At 38.5% G+C, this 17,398-nt stretch overlaps 1 long non-coding RNA gene across 1 annotated transcript in view; it reads left to right on the top strand.

Moving 5' to 3' along the window:
- LOC114101122 (uncharacterized) overlaps positions 1-16,549 on the top strand; it is a 38,438-nt gene extending 21,889 nt beyond the window's left edge. The window contains exon 3 of the long non-coding RNA XR_011709102.1: positions 16,280-16,549. This is a non-coding gene — a long non-coding RNA (uncharacterized lncRNA). The remainder of the gene's footprint in view (positions 1-16,279) is intronic.
- The last annotated feature ends 849 nt before the right edge of the window (positions 16,550-17,398 follow it).

The raw sequence follows: 17,398 nt of genomic DNA, 5'->3' as shown, positions 1-17,398 counted from the left end.
AATACTGAAATGATGGAAGTCATGAATGACACCTCCCAATATAGAGTGCAGACTTGAAACATACATTAGGTTGATTGACAAAGGAATAAGTAAATCTTTCTTGCATACTTGAGTTTGTACACTGAAATCTTTGCATCTGGTTTGAACTTCTGGGGATGGCCTCATGGTGCAGTGGAAAGATTACTAATTGAGAATGATAGAAGCAAATTTCTGTCACTTAGAGGGTGACTTTGGACAAGTCATGAAACTACCCTGAGTCTCAAGATCCTCACCCATAAAATGTGGATAATAAAACCTCTCCTGACAATTCAGTTGTGTAGTGAGGAAAGGGATGTCACAGAGTACTGTTTGAGGCAGCAAGGCAGCCTACATAATAGTACCAAATGCCAAACATAATTAGAAAAAAATACTAGTTAATTCCAACCTGTACGAACTTGTAGCAAAGGCTGACCAGATATTTTTCAGTTTCATTTACTCTTCCTGGCATACAAAAAGGACATTTTCCAGCCTTTGTTGCAAAGTTAGGATAGAGCCATATTATTGGATTCTGGCTGACAGGATATAGCAGAAGTAATAATGGGTGGTGCTTGCAGACTTAGCCACAGATCCTGCTGTGTGGTCTTATATATACTCTATTCTTCCCCTGTGTCAGTGTTGAAGATGTTGGCCTTTTAAGATCAATGGGGCTTGAATTCCCAGGTCACCATTTGGAGGTATCACCCGGGAAAGCTCCCAGTTTACACTAGATCGTGATGCATGAGAAACTTTCATCATGTCAAGTCAATAATATTTTGGGGGCTTTGTGTTGATGTAACCTATCTACCCTATCCTAACACCATACTATAATAAATAATAATTATAGAACATATTGCTGTAATAGAAGTTATACGTATTATGTATGTATGCATATACATATAGATGAGATGTCTCAAAGCATGAAGGAGTGGCTCAGTCAATATCTTTCCTTCCATATTACAAAGAACATAAAAGTTCTCCTCTTGGGCAAAGATGTCATAAGCACAAGTCACGATGACATTCAAGTCTGTCTGACTTGCACAGCGGAAGCACATTCACCTAGAAAGCTGGAGGAATCTCTCACTTGGAGTTGATACCTGTATGGGTACTCTGCACTGATGAAGATGATACTCTGAGATGATACTCTGAGATGAACGTATCATCTCAGCTGCTGAGCCCTTTTCTTGCCTGATCTAGTTGGCCACTTGTACTAGTCCCTCTTCATCTCAAACTCTCTGTGGGCCCCGGCATTCTAACATCAGGGGATGCTCTGGACCTAGGTAATGAGGAAAGTCTGTTCTGTAGGGAGCACACAGCTGTTACAAAACATCTCAAAGCAGTAGGTTTTGCCTGTTTGCTTATTGCTACACACATTCCCCAAATGGTTTCAGCATACATACACATTTGCTACTCAAACCACCAGAGCAGTTGGAACCATTGACTGTACCCAGAGACTGAAACCTCACTGCAACCCTGGAAGCTGCTCATGCAGGCAGTAGTGGTATTTTCCCCAGAAACTACACTCTCTTTGTTCAGAGCTGGCTAGAGACACAGTTATCTTTGAGGCCTGGGGCTTCAAATTACCTTTGCTACAAGCCTGGTCATCACCTCTCCCTGGATAAGGCTTTATTCTAACACAGCCAGTGGGTAGGATCCCTAGGGAGAACCAGGCATTTCATTTCTCCATTAACAAAGACTCCCCCTCTTTGGGACCAGTTAGCTGGCTTTTGACCCGTGGCAGAGAATCTTGCCCAGTGGTCATGCAGACTTGGGCCACTGGTCACAGAGGATGAATGAAGAGCCACGAATACAACAGGAAATCTGACATCATAACTGAATGAAATCTCAAAACTCCCATCCTGCTGAACTCTGGTAAGTGCTGTTGGTACATAACCTTCAGATAAATGTCACTACTCTTCAGGAAAAGAAGGCATTAGTATACTTTCTATAAGTATTTTCATTATTGTGATGAAAATTGGTAACCTTAAGTACAAAGATACTTTAGCTGTATTTAGTTGTTTGACAGTGCTGGGGCCTCATGCATGCTAGGCAAGCACTCTTCCACTGGACTGCATCCCCAGCCCTACTTTAGCTCTTTTTAACTGTTGCTTTCTAACATAAAGTTGTTTTTTTTTTTTTAATCATGAAATTATTTTGTGCCGATTATAGTAAATTTTAAAGTACAAAAAGGTATGTACAGTTTTTGCATAACACTAATCAGCTTTTGCCTTGTGATGTAGTTAACCATGTATGTCTTTCTCCCCTTCATATGTTCTTGATGGAAGAAATGATAGCAATATCTTTAGTTTTGTATAGCTCATAACACCCACCACAAACATTAAATGTTTGTGAATGAATGTCATGACCTTCCATCCTCCAGGTCTGTTCAACAGAAATAACCACTAATTCCAGCTTCTTGTATATATCTCTATGGATATGGATATATATATATCTACAACAAATATGTTGTAGATAACAAACAACTGTGTATGCAAGTGCATATGTGATCCATTTCTTTCTAAAAAATATTAATATAGCATGCCATATATATTAGTTTGCAATAGTTTTTTCAAATACTTTTTTTTTCTTGCAGATGGACACAATACCTTTATTTTATTATTTTTATGTGGTGCTGAGAATCAAATCCAGTACCTCACGCCTGCAAGGCAAGCATTCTACCACTGAACTACAACACCAGACGGCAATAGTTCCCCCTGCACCCCTCACTCTGGGGCGCCAGGGATCTAACCCAGAACCTTATGCATGCTAGGCAAGCAAGTCCTTTATCACTAAGCTACACACCTCCAGCCCTATTTTGCTATCTGAAAACACACACACACACAATTTTACAATTTTTTTTTTTCTTTTTGCAGTTCTGGGGATCAAACCAAGGCCTCTATATCCTAGGCACTTTACCACTAAGCTAAATTTCCAGCTCCTGAAATCTGCTTTTTTCACTTAGGAATATATCTTGATGATATACATTAATACATATAGATATGATTGCTCTTTTGTTGTGTGTCTCACCCCATTGCAGTGCTACAGTATAAATCATTTAACTAGTCTCTATAAACAGTGTGTGTGTGTGTGTGTGTGTGTGTGTGTAAAGACTCCTCTGGGCTGTGCCAGCATGGGACTCCTCTCCAACATCCTTCCCTAGAATTCATCCTCTTCTAAATCAGAGATCCAGATCACAGGTGGTGGACTGCTCTCTGAGTGAGAACTTCCAAGACCAAGGACCCTGGCTGACAAGTTAGTATGCTTGATTCTTAAGAAGGAACTGAGAGGGCTGGGGTTGTAGCTCTGTGGTAGAGTGTTTGCCTCGCATGTGGAAGGCACTGGGTTTGATCCTCAGCAGCACATAAAAATAAAAAATAAAGGTATTGTGTCCATCTACAACTAATAAAATATATGTATATAAAAAGAAGGAACTGAGAGTCTTCTGCAACAATTGACATTCTGGATAGCCAAACAGATGGGCTTATGTCTTTTCTCTGCTCCTAGTAGATTCACAGTTTGTTTTTTATTTTTATTTTTTTAGTTGTAGATGTAAACAATACCTTTATTTTATTTCTTTATTTTTTATATGGTACCAGAGGGCAGGGTGATTGAACCCAGTGCCTCACACATGCTAGGCAAGCGCTCTACCACTAAGCCACAACCCTAGCCCATAGATTCACAGTTTTAACCCATTCTGCATACTTAAAATATTTTTTCTTCCTTTCCATTTTTTTTTGCAGTGGTAGGGATGGAACCCAGACCTCATTCATACTAGACAAGTGCTCTACCACTGAGCCTCACCCCAGCCAAGTCCCCAGCCTTTAAAATTGTTTTTCAACTTCAAGTTTGGGAGATTGAATTAATTATACTCCTTATTCCAAAGTACCTCCTCCTCTTTAGTCTCTTCAAGGTCCCTCTCTTATTTTATCTATCTATCTATCTATCTATCTATCTATCTATCTAGTATTTGTCCCTCCTTCCAAACTATTTCCTCTTACCAAAGCAACCATTCTTCTCTATTTAATTGAATGTGTTTCTTTTTTTTTGGCGGGGGGTGAGTACTGGGTTTTGAATCCAGGGGTGCTCTACTAATGAACAATATCCATAACCCCCCCTTTTTATAACCTGTACACATATTTTTAAAAATTACTTGAATCTAATAGTAATTGGTCATAAAATATGTAATTATCATTTTTTAAATTTTAAATTTATTCTAATTTGTTATACACGAGAGCAGAATGCATTTCAATTCATAGTACACATATAGAGCACAATTTTTCATGTCTCTGGTTGTACACAAAGTAGAGTCACACCATCTCATTCCACCATCTTTCCAACCCCCTTGCCCCTCACTTCCCCTCCCTCCCCTTTGCCCAATCAAAGTTCCTTCATTCTTCCCATGCTTCTCCCCACCCCATTCCCATTATGGATCAGCATCCACATATCAGAGAAAACATTTAGCCTTTGGGTTTGGGGGATTGGCTTACTTCACCTAGCATGATATTCTCCAACTCCATCCATTTACCTGAAAATGCCATGATTTTATTCTCTTTTAATGCTGAGTAATATTCCATTGTGTATCTACACCACAGTTTCTTTATCAATTCATCAGTTGAAGGGCATCTATATTGGTTCCACTATTTAGCTATTGTGAATTGTGCTGCTATAAACACTGATGTGTCTGCATCATTGTAGTATGCTGTTTTTAAGTCCTTTGGTATAAACTGAGGAATGGGATAGCTGGGTCAAATGGTGGTTCCTCCAGGTTTTCCAAGGAATCTTCATACTGCTTTCCAGATTGGTTGCACCAATTTGCAGTCCTACCAGCAATGTATGAATGTGCCTTTTCCCCCACATCCTCACCAACACTTATTGTTGTTTGTATCCTTAATAGCTACCATTCTTACTGGAGTAAGATGAAATCTTACAGTAATTTTGATTTGCATTTCTCTAATTGCTAGAGATGTTGAACATTTTTTCATACATTTGTCTATTGATTGTATATCGTGTCTGTTCAGTTCCTTGGCCCATTTGTTGATTGGGTCATTTGCTTTCTTTCTTTCTTTTTTTTTTGTGTTTTTTTGGTTTTTTGAGATTTTTATGTATACTAGACATTAGTGCTCCATCTGATGTGCATAAGGTAAAAACTTGCCCCCATTCTGTAGGCTCTCTCTTCACCTCACTGATTGTTTCTTTTGCTGAGAAGAAGCTTTTTAGTTTGAATCCATCCCATTTATTGATTCTTGATTTTATTTCTTGCACTATAGGAGTCTTATTAAGGAAGTCAGGGCTTAATCTGACATGATAAAGATTTGGGCCTACTTTTTCTTCTATTAGGCACAGGGTTTCTGGCTTAATTCCTAGGTCCTTTATCCACTTTGAGTTGAGTTTTGTGCTGGTGACAGATAGGGGTTTAATTTCATTTTGCTGCATATGGTTTCCAGTTTTCCCAGCACCATTTGTTGAAGAGACTATCTTTTCTCCAATATATGTTTTTGATGCCTTTGTCTAGTATGAGATAACTGTTTTTATGTGGGTTTGTCTCTGTGTCCTCTATTCTGTACCATTGGTCTACAAGTCTGTTTTGGTGCCAGTACCATGCTGTTTTTGTTACTATTGCTCTGTAGTAGAGTTTGAGGTCTGGTATAGTGATGCCACCTACTTCACTCTTCTTGCCAAGGATTGCTTTGGTATTTTGGGTCTCTTATTTTTCCAGATGAATTTCATGATTGCTTTTTCTATTTCTCTGAGGAATGTCATTGGGATTTTTATTGGAATTGTATTAAATCTGTTTAGTGCTTTTGGTAGTATGGTCATTTTGACAGTATTAATTCTGTCTATCCAAGAACAAGGGAGATCTTTCTGTCTTCTAAGGTCTTCTTTATTTTTTTTTCTTTAGTGTTCTGTAATTTTCATTGTAGAGGTCTTTTTCACCTCTTTGAATCCCAAGTATTTTATTTTATTTTGAGGCTATTGTAATTGGGGTAGTTTTCCTAGTTTCTCTTTCAGAGGATTTGTTACTGATATACAGAAATGCCTTTGATTTATGGGTGTTGATTTTGTATCCTACTACTTTGCTGAATTAATGTATTAGAAGTTTTCTGGTGAGATTTTTTTTGGATCCTCTAGGTATAGAATCATGGCTTCAGCAAATAGTGATAATTTGAGTTCTTCTTTTCCTATCCATATCCCTTTAATTTCTTTCATCTGTCTAATTGTTCTGGCTAGAGTTTCAAGAACTATATTTAATAGAAGTAGTGAAAGAAGGCATTCCTGTCTTGTTCCAGTTTTTAGAGGAAATTCTTTCCATTTTTCTCCATTTAGAATGATGTTGGCTTTGGGCTTAGCATAGAAAACTTACAATGTTGAGATATGTTCCTGTTATCCCGAGTTTTTATAGTGTTTTGAACATGAAGAGGTGCTGTATTTTGTCAAATGCCTTTTCTGCACCAATTGAGATGATCATATGATTTTTATCTTTAAGTCTATTGATGTGATGAATTACATTTATTGAAATCTGTCTGTTGAACCAACCTTACATCCCTGGAATGAACCCCACTTGATTGTGGTGGACTATCTTTTTGATATGTTTTTGTATTTGATTTGTCAGAATTTTATTGAGAATTTTTGCATCTATGTTCATTTGAGATATTGGTCTAAAGTTTTCTTTCTTTGATGTGTCTGTGCCTGGTTTTGGAATCACAGTGATATCGCCTCATAGAATGAGTTTGGAAGTGTTTCCTCTTTTTCTATTTCATGAAATAATTTGAGGAGTATTGGTATTAGTTCTTCTTTGAAGGTCTTGTAGAGCTGTGTATTCATCTGGTCCTGGGCTTTTTCTTGGTTGGTAGGCTTCTGATGGAGTCTTCTATTTCATTGCTTGAAATTGATCTGTTTAACTTGTGTATATAATTCTGATTCAGTTTGGGCAAATCATAGGACTCTAGAAATTTGTCAATGCCTTTGATATTTTCTATTTATTGGATACAAATTTTCAAAATAATTTCTAATTATCTTCTGTATTTCTGTAGTGTCCATTGTGATATTTCCTTTTTTATCACAGATGTTAGTAATTTGAGTTTTCTTTCTCTTTCTCTTTATGAGCATGGGTAAGGATTTATCAATTTTATTTATTTGTTCAAAGACCAATTTTTGGTTTTTATCATTTTTTTCAATTGTTTCTTTTGTTTCAATTTCATTGATTTCAGCTCTAATTTTAATAATTTCCTGTCTTCTACTGCTTTTGGTGTTGATTTTTTCTTATTTTTCTAGGGCTTTGAGATGTAATGTTAGGTCATTTATTTGTTGACTTTGTCTTCCTTTAAGGAATGAACTCCATTCAATGAACTTTCCTTTTAGTACTGCCTTCATGTGTCCCAGATATTTTTGATATGTTGTATCAGTGTTATCATTTACCTCTAAGAATTTTCTAATCTCCTCTTTGATGTCTTCTGCAACTCATTGTTCATTCAATAGCATATTATTTAGTCTCCAGGTGTTGGAGTAGCTTATATTTTTTATTTTATCATTGATTTCTAATTTCATTCCATTATGACCTTTTAGATTACAGGGTAGTATCTCTACTTTTTTGTATTTGCCAAGAGTTGCTTTGCGGCATAATATATGGTCTATTTTAGATAAGGACCATGTGCTGATGAAAACAAAGTGTTTTCACTCATTGATAGATGAATATTTTATATATCTCTGTTGAGTTTAAGTTATTGATTGTATTATTGAGTTCTATAGTTTCTCTGTTTACCTTTTGTTTGGAAGATCTATCAAGTGGTGAGAGAAGTGTGTTAAAGTCACTGAAAATTATTGTGTTGTGGTCTATTTGCTCTTGAACTTGAGAAAGAGTTTGTTTGATGAACGTGGATGCTTTGTTTGGGGCATACATATTTATAATTTTTATGTCTTGTTGATGTATGGGTTCCCTTAAGCAGTATGAAATGTCCTTCTTTATCTTTTTTGATTAACTTTGGCTTGAAGTCTACTTTATTTGATATGAGGATGGAAACCCCTGCTTATTTCCACAGTCCATGAGAGTGGTATGTTTTTTCCCAACCTTCCACCTTTAGTCTGTGGGTGTCTTTTCCTATGAAACGAGTCTGTTGGAGGCAGCATATTGTTGGTTCTTTTTTTATTATTATTTATTTATCTAATCTTCCAGTCTATGTCTTTTGATGGTGAGTTTAGGCCATTAACATTTAGGGTTATTATTGAGACATGATTTGTATTCCCAGTCATTCTTGTTTATTTTTGTTATTTAACTTGACTACATTTTTCCTTTGAATGTTTTTTCCTTTAGTGTAATACCTCTCTTTGCTGATTTTCATTGTTGTTTTTCATTTCCTCCTAGTGGAATATTTTTCCAAGGATGTTCTGTAGTGCAGGCTTTCTAGTTTTAAATTCTTTTAACTTTTGTTTACCGTGGAAGGTTTTTATTTCATCATCAAATCTAAATATTAATTTTGGTAGAGAAAATTCTTGGTTGGCATCAGTTTTCTTTTAGTGCTTGGTATATGTTGTTTCAAGATCTTCTAGCTTTCAGGGTCTGGTTTGAAAAATCTGTAGTGATCCTAATTGTTGTCCCCCTATGTATAATCTGATTCCTTTCTCTTGTGGCTTTTCAAATTCTCTACTTATTCTATGTGCTAGGCATTTTCATTATAATATGCCTTGGTGTAGATCTGTTGTGATTTTATATATTTGGTGTCCTGTAAGCCTCATATATTTGATTTTCCAATTCATTGTTCAGTTTGGGAAATTTTCTGATATTATCTCATTGAATAGATTGTTCATTCCTTTGGTTTGTAACTCTATGCCTCCCTCTATCCCAATAATTCTTAAATTTGGTCTTTTTATATTATTCCATAAGTCTTGAATGTTCTGCTCATGGTTTCTTACCATCTTCACTGTAGGGTCAACTTTATTTTCACGATTATAAATTTTGTCTTCATTGTCTGAGGTCCTGTCTTCCAAGTGATCTAATCTGTTGGTGGTGCTTTCTATTGAGTTTTTAATTTGGTTTATTATTTCTTTCATTTCAAGAATTTCTGTTGTTTTTTTTTTTCAGAACCTCTATCTCCTTATTGAAGTGTTCTTTGGCTTCCTGTATTTGCTTATGTAGCTCTTTATTGAAATGATATTTTGATGCCTGTGTTTGCTCTCTTATATCATCTTTTAATTCACAGAACATTTTAATTATGTACATCCTAAACTCCTTTTCTGTCGTTTCTTCTGTTGCGCTGGCCATGGATTCTAACAATGTAGTACTGTGGTTTGTTTGGGGCACTTTCCCTTGTTTTTTCATGTTGTTCATGTGTCTTCCCTTCTAGCACTGAGGATCTGAGGTGTTACAGTTTTTACCCTATAGGGTTACAGTGTCTCTGCAGGGTTTCAATACCTCTCCTTTAATGGGGAGAACAATATTAACAGATCCCAATACAAACAATATACAGCCTTAAACCAAATAGTTGTAGATGTTTACGGTTTTGTCACAATACACAGTTCAATTATTATCTACAATATAAACAATAAGTTTGCAAAAGGATCTACAGTTTCTGCTGGTGGACAAAGAGAGAACAGGAGGTGGGGTGTAGGATGAGATGTAAAGGAGATAGAAGGTGAGGATATAGTTATTAGATCTTAGGAAGCATGAAAGAGTAATCTAAAGAAGTTGGCTAGTAGCAGGAGGAAAGAGAGAAAGTGATTTTGGGGAGACAAGTAAATGGGAAGACAATAGAGTACCAAAAAAACTCAAATATAAATGTTAAGAAAAGTAAAAAAAAGGAAAAATAGGAGATCAAAAAATATACAACACAACTATAATATTCTCAGTAACCTAATTCATGAAAAGTACTTGGTTTCACAGATGTTGCAGATGTGAGGGTGGGAGAAGAGAGAGAAAAGAAAAAGAAAAGGGAGAAAAAAATTTTTGAAGGAAGTTGCAAGGATGCTTCCCTTCTCATCCAATATGTGTGGTTGTCTGCTGTTTGCTGGTAACTCTACCCTCAGATGGTGAAGGTTATTAGGGTAGAAGGTTTGGTCTTGAGGGACAGAGCTCCTAGAGGTGTGGATAGCATTTGTCCTTCCCTGATGGGAGACTGTACCCCAAGGATCTCTTCTGGGGTCTGCTCATGTGATGTGGGTGTCTGGTTTTATCTCCTTAAATCACCTGTAGACTTCACAATTCCTGGTCTCTAATTTAGTCTCTACACTATATCTCACTCACCCTTCTCTTTCTACTTCCCAATCAGGAACCTTTCTCTCCAGAGGTCTTGTGGGTTCTGCTCTGGGGGCTGCGTACCCATAGTGGAGAGCTGTTTTGGCAGTTCAGGACTGAACTGTTTTGGCTATGGACTGGCCAGTAGCCGCAAACACTATGCCAGGTTAGCGGCTGTAGGGGGAGAGTAGGGAGCTGGGGACTATAGGTATCTTGATATTGCTTCTAGGCCCCAGCCGGTAGGAGTTGGAAGTTGCCCCAACTAAAGATGGCAACAAAGATGTCCCAAGATGGAGGTGGCTGCTTCCAGATATATGGTGTTGTGTCTGGCAGGGCCCGGGTGGCATTGGGAGGCGTGTTCAGAGGTGCAGCTCTGTGACATGCAGTGTTGTGGCTGGTGGCTGTCTCCAGACCCTGTGTGTTGTCCCCAGGTGCAGGCTACTACGTGTAGGGGACTATGGCAGTGGTTGCAGTGTCCCAAGATGGAGGCAAAGCAGGGAGCCCCATGTTGGTAGATGGGGGTCCACACGGGAGTAGTAGCCAGAGGTCCTGCATGTGGGCAGCAGCCAGGGTCCTGTGTAGGAGTGGCAGCTGGGATTCCTGCATGGGTGGGCAGCTAGAGGTCCTGGTGGGTGCTGATGCTGGTGGTCCTGCTTGGCACAGTGGCTGGGAATCCTGTGTGGGAGCAGCTGTCAGGAATCCTCTAATAACTCACAGAGAAACAGTATTCCCACTACTTGAATCCCAGGTCATGGAGCCACACAGAATGCAGCCTCCTTCTAGTCTGCCATCTTCGATCTCCTATTCCCAGCCCTTTTAATTTTATTTGAGACAGGGTCTCACTAAGTTGCCAAGGTTTCCCTTGAATTTGTAATCCTCCTGCCTCAGAACCCAGAGTACCTGGAATTATAGGCATGTTTCAGCATGCCTGGCTAATATGTATCTTTCAGTGTGTGTGAGTTGTATAAGCTGGTTGTAACACAGGTTGTGTTATTATATTGTGTGTAGCTTCTTATTCACTCTTCTAAGGACAGCAATGTATGTGTATTTCACTTACACCAGACTGCTGCTGCTATTGGCTGTCCTCAAATGCTCAAACCACTATACTACAAAATATTAGACCATTCTGTTGGTGAGCATAGAGGCATAAAGTGAATCTGAGAGCCTGGAGATCATGTAGTCTTGTTCAATTTCCAACTAACAGGTTTGAGTAATTTATTTATATATCTTAAAAGGCAGCATGATAAAAGGATAAGCTAGAAACTTGGAGGTTTAAGAGTTGGCTGGGAGTCAGGCTCCCTTAACTTCTATCGGCTTCCCAAACCCCAGGTCACCCCAAATAGTAACAAACCATGTAAACATGACGAGCTTTGCATAGCTCATAGCTTTAGGACAAGTACTTAGGCCTCTCACTTCTAATCAGTCCTTTACAGAGGACTGTGTCCACCTACACTGACTGTTAGTGGAGTACCAAGTCAATTCCCAAGATGGTCTCAAGTTAGAGGCATAATTTAATTTATGAACTAATATAGTCATCCCAAACTCAGATCCATTTGAGGTCAAAAGCAGTTTCCCCAGTGTTCAGAAATTCCTCTCTGAACTTCCTGCCACTTTCACCAGCCCCCATTCTTCCTCCTCTCCCTCTATTCTTTTCTATTATCAGGCCTGATATAGGTTGAATTGTGCTCCACCCCTGGAAGTCCTAGTCCTCAGGACCTTGGAATATGACCTTATTGTGAAATAATATCCACTTGGATGTAATTAACTAAGATCAAGTCATACTGGAGTAGGATGGGCCAAACATGACTGTGTCCATATAAGAAGACCATGTGAAGACACAGAGACATAAGGAGAAAATGATGTAAAGAAGGAGTGATAAATCAATGACCAAGGAACACCAATGATAGCCACCTATCACTAGAAGCTAGGAGAAGGCGAGACAACAGATTTACCCTCAGAGACTTCAGGAAGAAACAACCCTACCAACACCTTGATTTTAGACATCTAGCTTCTAGAACTATAAGAATACAAATTTCTGTTCTTTTAAGCCACCCAATTTGTAGTACTATATGGCAGTCCGGGAAGTAAATACAAAACTATACAGTCCTTTCTGAGCCTAGACTCCATAGGGAGACTGTATTAGTCCATTTTCTGTTACTATAAAGAAATACCTGAGACTGGGTGCTCATAAAGAGAAGAGGTTTATTTAGCTTATGTTTTAGAAGCTGAAAGTCCAAACAAAATGACACTAGTTCTGGCCCCCTTATTTGCATCACCTTATGGTTGTGGTTGTCACAATGGCAGGACTTCAAGCAAGAAGAAATCACACCACTAGAAAAAGGAGCCAGAGAGCAAGGAATGGCCCATAATGATCTCTTACTAAGCTCTACTTCTTAAAGGTTTACCACCTCAACACCCCCACCCCACACTGAGGACCAAGCTTCCTATACATGAACTCTTGGAGGACAAACCACATCCAAACCATAAATGAGTCACTGAGCAAGGTTTTGACCAGTACCCCTGGTTCCAATGCCCCTGCCCAGCCAGTCTTGCTAATCCCAATTCGGGATATAACACACCATCTAATTTCCGGCTGCAGTCTGTGGCTGTCCAGATGATAGTGAAATTAGATGAACTGGTTATACTGCAATGTCTCCAACTACAATTCACTGCTCTCTGAGCCTGAGCAATTTTCCATCACACTGAACTAAGTATCATAAAGATTTCTAACTAGTGGGGTGAGAAGGGCTTGCGGTTAAAATAAAAGCTGGGCCTCCTCATTGCTTTACTTCATTTAAAATTTGTTCTGAATTTCTAAAATCATTAGGGGGAGTTAGGGAATTCACATGTTTTGCAGAGGAGTGTAAAGGTAGGTCACATTTCCCTTCATGCATATCTCTTGTCAGAGATTAATACACAGGGAAAGGAGTTTGAATTCAGGCTTGCCTGACTACTTACCTCTCTTTTTAGCTTGTTTCAACCAGCCTCTTGTTGACTCGCTCCACTAAAATTGCTCTTTGAATGATCATCAATGGCCGTTTAGATACCAAATCTAATAATTCCCCCTCATTCTTTGTTCTCATCCTCTCATTTAAAATTGATGACTTTCTCTTCTTTCTTTAAGTTGTCTCTTTGTTCTGCATTTCTGCTCTTCCAAGTCTTCCCTCTAACTCCATTTCCTTCTCCTTTTCCCTAAAGTTATATCCCAATATCATCTTTGGTCATTTTTTTATAGTACTAGAGATTGAACCCATGGGCACTTTACTACTGAGCTACAGCCTCAGTCCTTTTTTTTTTTTTTAATTCTCGGCAGACACAACATCTTTGTATGTGGTGCTGAGGATCGAACCCAGGCCGCACGCATGCCAGGCGAGCGCGCTACCGCTTGAGCCACATCCCCAGCCCCAGCCTCAGTCCTTTTAAAAATTTTATTTTGAGACAGAGAATCTAAGTTGCTGAGGCGGGACTTGAACTTGCGATCCTCTTGCCTCAACCTCCTCAGTCACTGTGATTATAGACCTGCATGCCTGCCCAACTTCCTTGGTCATCTTTTTGTCGTTTCTCTGCTCTTTCTTGGTCATTTCATTCAAACTCCTATTTTTCTATCTACTGGCATAATTTTGCAGGGCATCTGCAAATCATCTTGGCCTTGAGCTTTTCTTTCAAGGTCCCCATTTCTAGCTGCCTCTGGGATGTCACTATTGGTTGCCTCCCTACTTTAAACTCAACATGCCTGCAAATGGACTCAAGTTTCTCCCCCTAGAGATTCTACATATTTTGTACATCTTGAGGAATGTAACACATGGCCACCAATGCAGTTCTGACAGTATGGTGGTGCTCAGGCCACTTCCCCGCTCAGAAAGCTCCAGTGGCTTCCTACAGCCCAAAGTAAAAAGTCCAACCCTATTGTCCAATAATGCCTTGCTCATAATCCCAACCCTTCTTTACAACCAAAATGTTTTCTCTTTTCCTCCCATGTAGCCTTCATAGCAGTTAGGCTCAACTTCTTATTGAGCTCCAAACGCTCCACTCCTTTTGGCTTCCTTCCTTGCCACCTAAGTTTAGAGTCCATCTTCCTAGAGTAGGCTCCTTTACTCTATTCCTGAATTTCCTAATCATTCTCATTCTTCAAAGCTCAGTTCCAATGTCACTTTCATAAAGCCATGAATGACTGTTCTGTCCTGCCCACCTAACTAGAAGTTACTTCTCTAGTCTCTGAGTTCTCATAGCTCTTTTTCAAACCTCCTTTTTATGAACCTAACATTCATCTATGTATGAAGTCATTTGTATGAGTGATAATAAATACCATTTTTTCCCTTTCTCTTTCTGATGGTGGGGATCAAATGCAGAGACTTGTGTGTGGCAGGCAAGAGCTCTACCACTGAGCTACACCCCCAGCTCTCCTTTGTTCAAATCTTAATGCAATCTTGTTTAATTCTCCTGTTGATTTTATGAGTTGTACTATTATCCTCAATTTGCAAGTTAGGAAACTGAGGCACGGAGAGTTCATCCTTATCCAAGGGTAAGTAAGTGGGTTCAAATGATATAGATGCAGTCAGCCTCCAGAGTTCAGACTTCTAACTACTACTACATGAGACACTATTTTGGTTTATTAGACAGGAAGCTCCTGGATGGTAATAACCCTGATTCCTAATGCCATCCATTATACTTTAAAGAAGTTTTTGTTTGTAGGTTTTGTGGCACTGGGAACTGAACCCAGGGGCTTTTAATCATGGAATTACATCCCCAGCATCCCTTCTTTTTATTGTGAGAGTCTTGCTCTGTTGCCAAGGCAGGCCTTCAACTTGTGATCCTGCTGCCTCAGTCTCCCCAGTTGTTGGGATTATAGGTATGTGCCACCACACCCAGGTCACTTTAAAGTTCTGAGAAAAAGAAGAGAGTTCATTAAAAATTCTTTTTTTTCTCCTTACTGAGTAAATTAGTGTCTTTTATATGGTATTTGCTGCAAATACTATAGCTCCATTGCCCCACCACTCTCCATCTCTTTTTGCCCTCATGCTCTCAGCCTGTGGAAAAGGGTATGTTCCAAGGAAGGGCAAAGGGGCCTCCCTCTTCCTAGTCTAAGAAATCTCAGGAGTTTTCTAGGGCAGTGTAGACTTCCTGAGTAACACTCAAGTGGCATCCCTCTTCAGCTAGCAAGTACTCTACATTTGTAACCTCAGCTTGTTCCAGGGAATGAACTTCTTGAAATAAACACAGAGGAACAGGACTTTTTATTATCTCCAGATGGGATTGTACAGGCTTGGAAGCTGTTGAAATATTTCTGCTCTGCCTGGATCAAACTTCTGTTATCTTCCCAAAGGGAACAAAGTTTCTTTCATTGAGAAATAGTAAATTTTGTGTTAACTAATTTAAACCAACTTAGATTAAATTCCACCAATAGACCCTCCAAAATCTAGATTTTTATGATGTGCTTTTTATTTAATTTTGTATCCTCCCCACCTGATTCACCTTTCCCTCCCCCTAGTATTGGGAATTGAACTCAGGGGTATTCTACCATTAAGCTATATCCCCAACCATTTTCATTTTATTTTGAGACAGAGTCTTTCTAAATTGTTTAGGCTAGCCTTGAACTTGTGATCCTCTTCCTCAGGCTCTTGAGTTGCTGGAATTATAGGTGTGTGCCATCACATTTCTCTCCCTTTTAAAATCAGATTTTAGGCTGCATTGGCATGTGTGAGGACATATACACACAATTGTGAAATTGTTTTTGAATCATAAATCGAGGTTTAGTTGTTGTTTTTTAAAATAAGGATTAACCTGAAAGTGGAAATACAAGGCCTTTAAGACATTTTATTTTAATTCCGTTAGTGGCAGTCAGTTGAGCAACTTCCGCACAAAAGGAGTCCAATAAACATCTAATGAATGAACACCATAAATACTTATAATTTGGGGCTATAACAATATAAAATATAATTGAAAAATGATGGTGCCACCTATTGGTGATGATATAAAATGTAACCTTATCACAGACATGTCATTTCATGTTTCACAATCATTTGTTACTTATTCTCACAGAGATTCTAAGAGTAACTGAGGAGCTACAAGGAAGGCTTGAATCATGTGCATATGAGGGAGGCACCAGTGTTTCAACTGGGTTGCTTTCTATTGGGTGCCTATTAAGCACTCAGCGCGTTGGAGGATGCCAGAGAATTGAAGACTGCCTTCAATCTCCTGCCTTCAAGGATCATCTTATCTACTTGGGAAGAGACCTACCTACTAAGAACTGTCAACCGATACAACCAATTAATTAACAGCCTGACATTAAAATATATGATGTTCATTCCATGTGTATGGGTATATTTTATGTACTGTATTATATGAAAACCATACTTTCTGAACCCACAGGACAGGAATAAGATTGTTTTGTGCACAATTTACCTCAGGCCTACTATACCACAGCACCTGGCACTTAGTAGGAAATTGATAAATACTATTGAATAACTGAATAAGTCAGGTATCATAGTAAAATATATGTGGCTTATAGAATACTTTAAATCAAGACTGGCAAAACAGATCAGAAAATATGTATAATCATAGGAAATCCTATAGAGCAAGTGAATCTTGAGTTAGATTCTGGAAAATTCCTTAAGGGACTTATAACCTAATAGATTGAAACCATCAGTGCAGAGAGACCTCTTGTACCCTTGGATTTGGTTTGAATTTGAGATTTTTGTGGTTTGCTGTGCTAACCCACGCTTTTCCCTCACACATGGACTGGATTTTTGCTCGAAGTCCAAAGCAAAAGAAGAGAAGAAGACAGATGGTGGATAGTTGCAAGAATGTATACATTAATTCTACTTGCGGAAGTTTTATGGGTGGGAATAATTCCTGAAGTAGGCAAGCAGCTTGTTTTCCTTCCTCCTAACCTCCAACCCAACTGTGTGCTCCAAAGTATTCCTAAAATATTTGGCAATAAGTACTACAAATCTTAAAAATCATTGTGTTTTGATTTAGTAATTTTCCTTCTAAAAGTATGTTAAGGAAATAACCAGAAATGTGAACAGAAACTTTTTGAAACAAAGAAAATATCACTATTCAGCATAAAAGCAGTTAAATTTTTAAAGTTTAATTAAATTAAGTTTTGATACAGATATAAGCCAATTATTACATAATATTTAAAAATATGCCACAAAA

Source organism: Marmota flaviventris, chromosome 11, assembly GCF_047511675.1.
Source record: "Marmota flaviventris isolate mMarFla1 chromosome 11, mMarFla1.hap1, whole genome shotgun sequence".
Classification (NCBI taxonomy): domain Eukaryota; kingdom Metazoa; phylum Chordata; class Mammalia; order Rodentia; family Sciuridae; genus Marmota; species Marmota flaviventris.
Note: the sequence above shows the minus strand (reverse complement) of the source record. Positions and strands in the feature narration are given on the sequence as shown.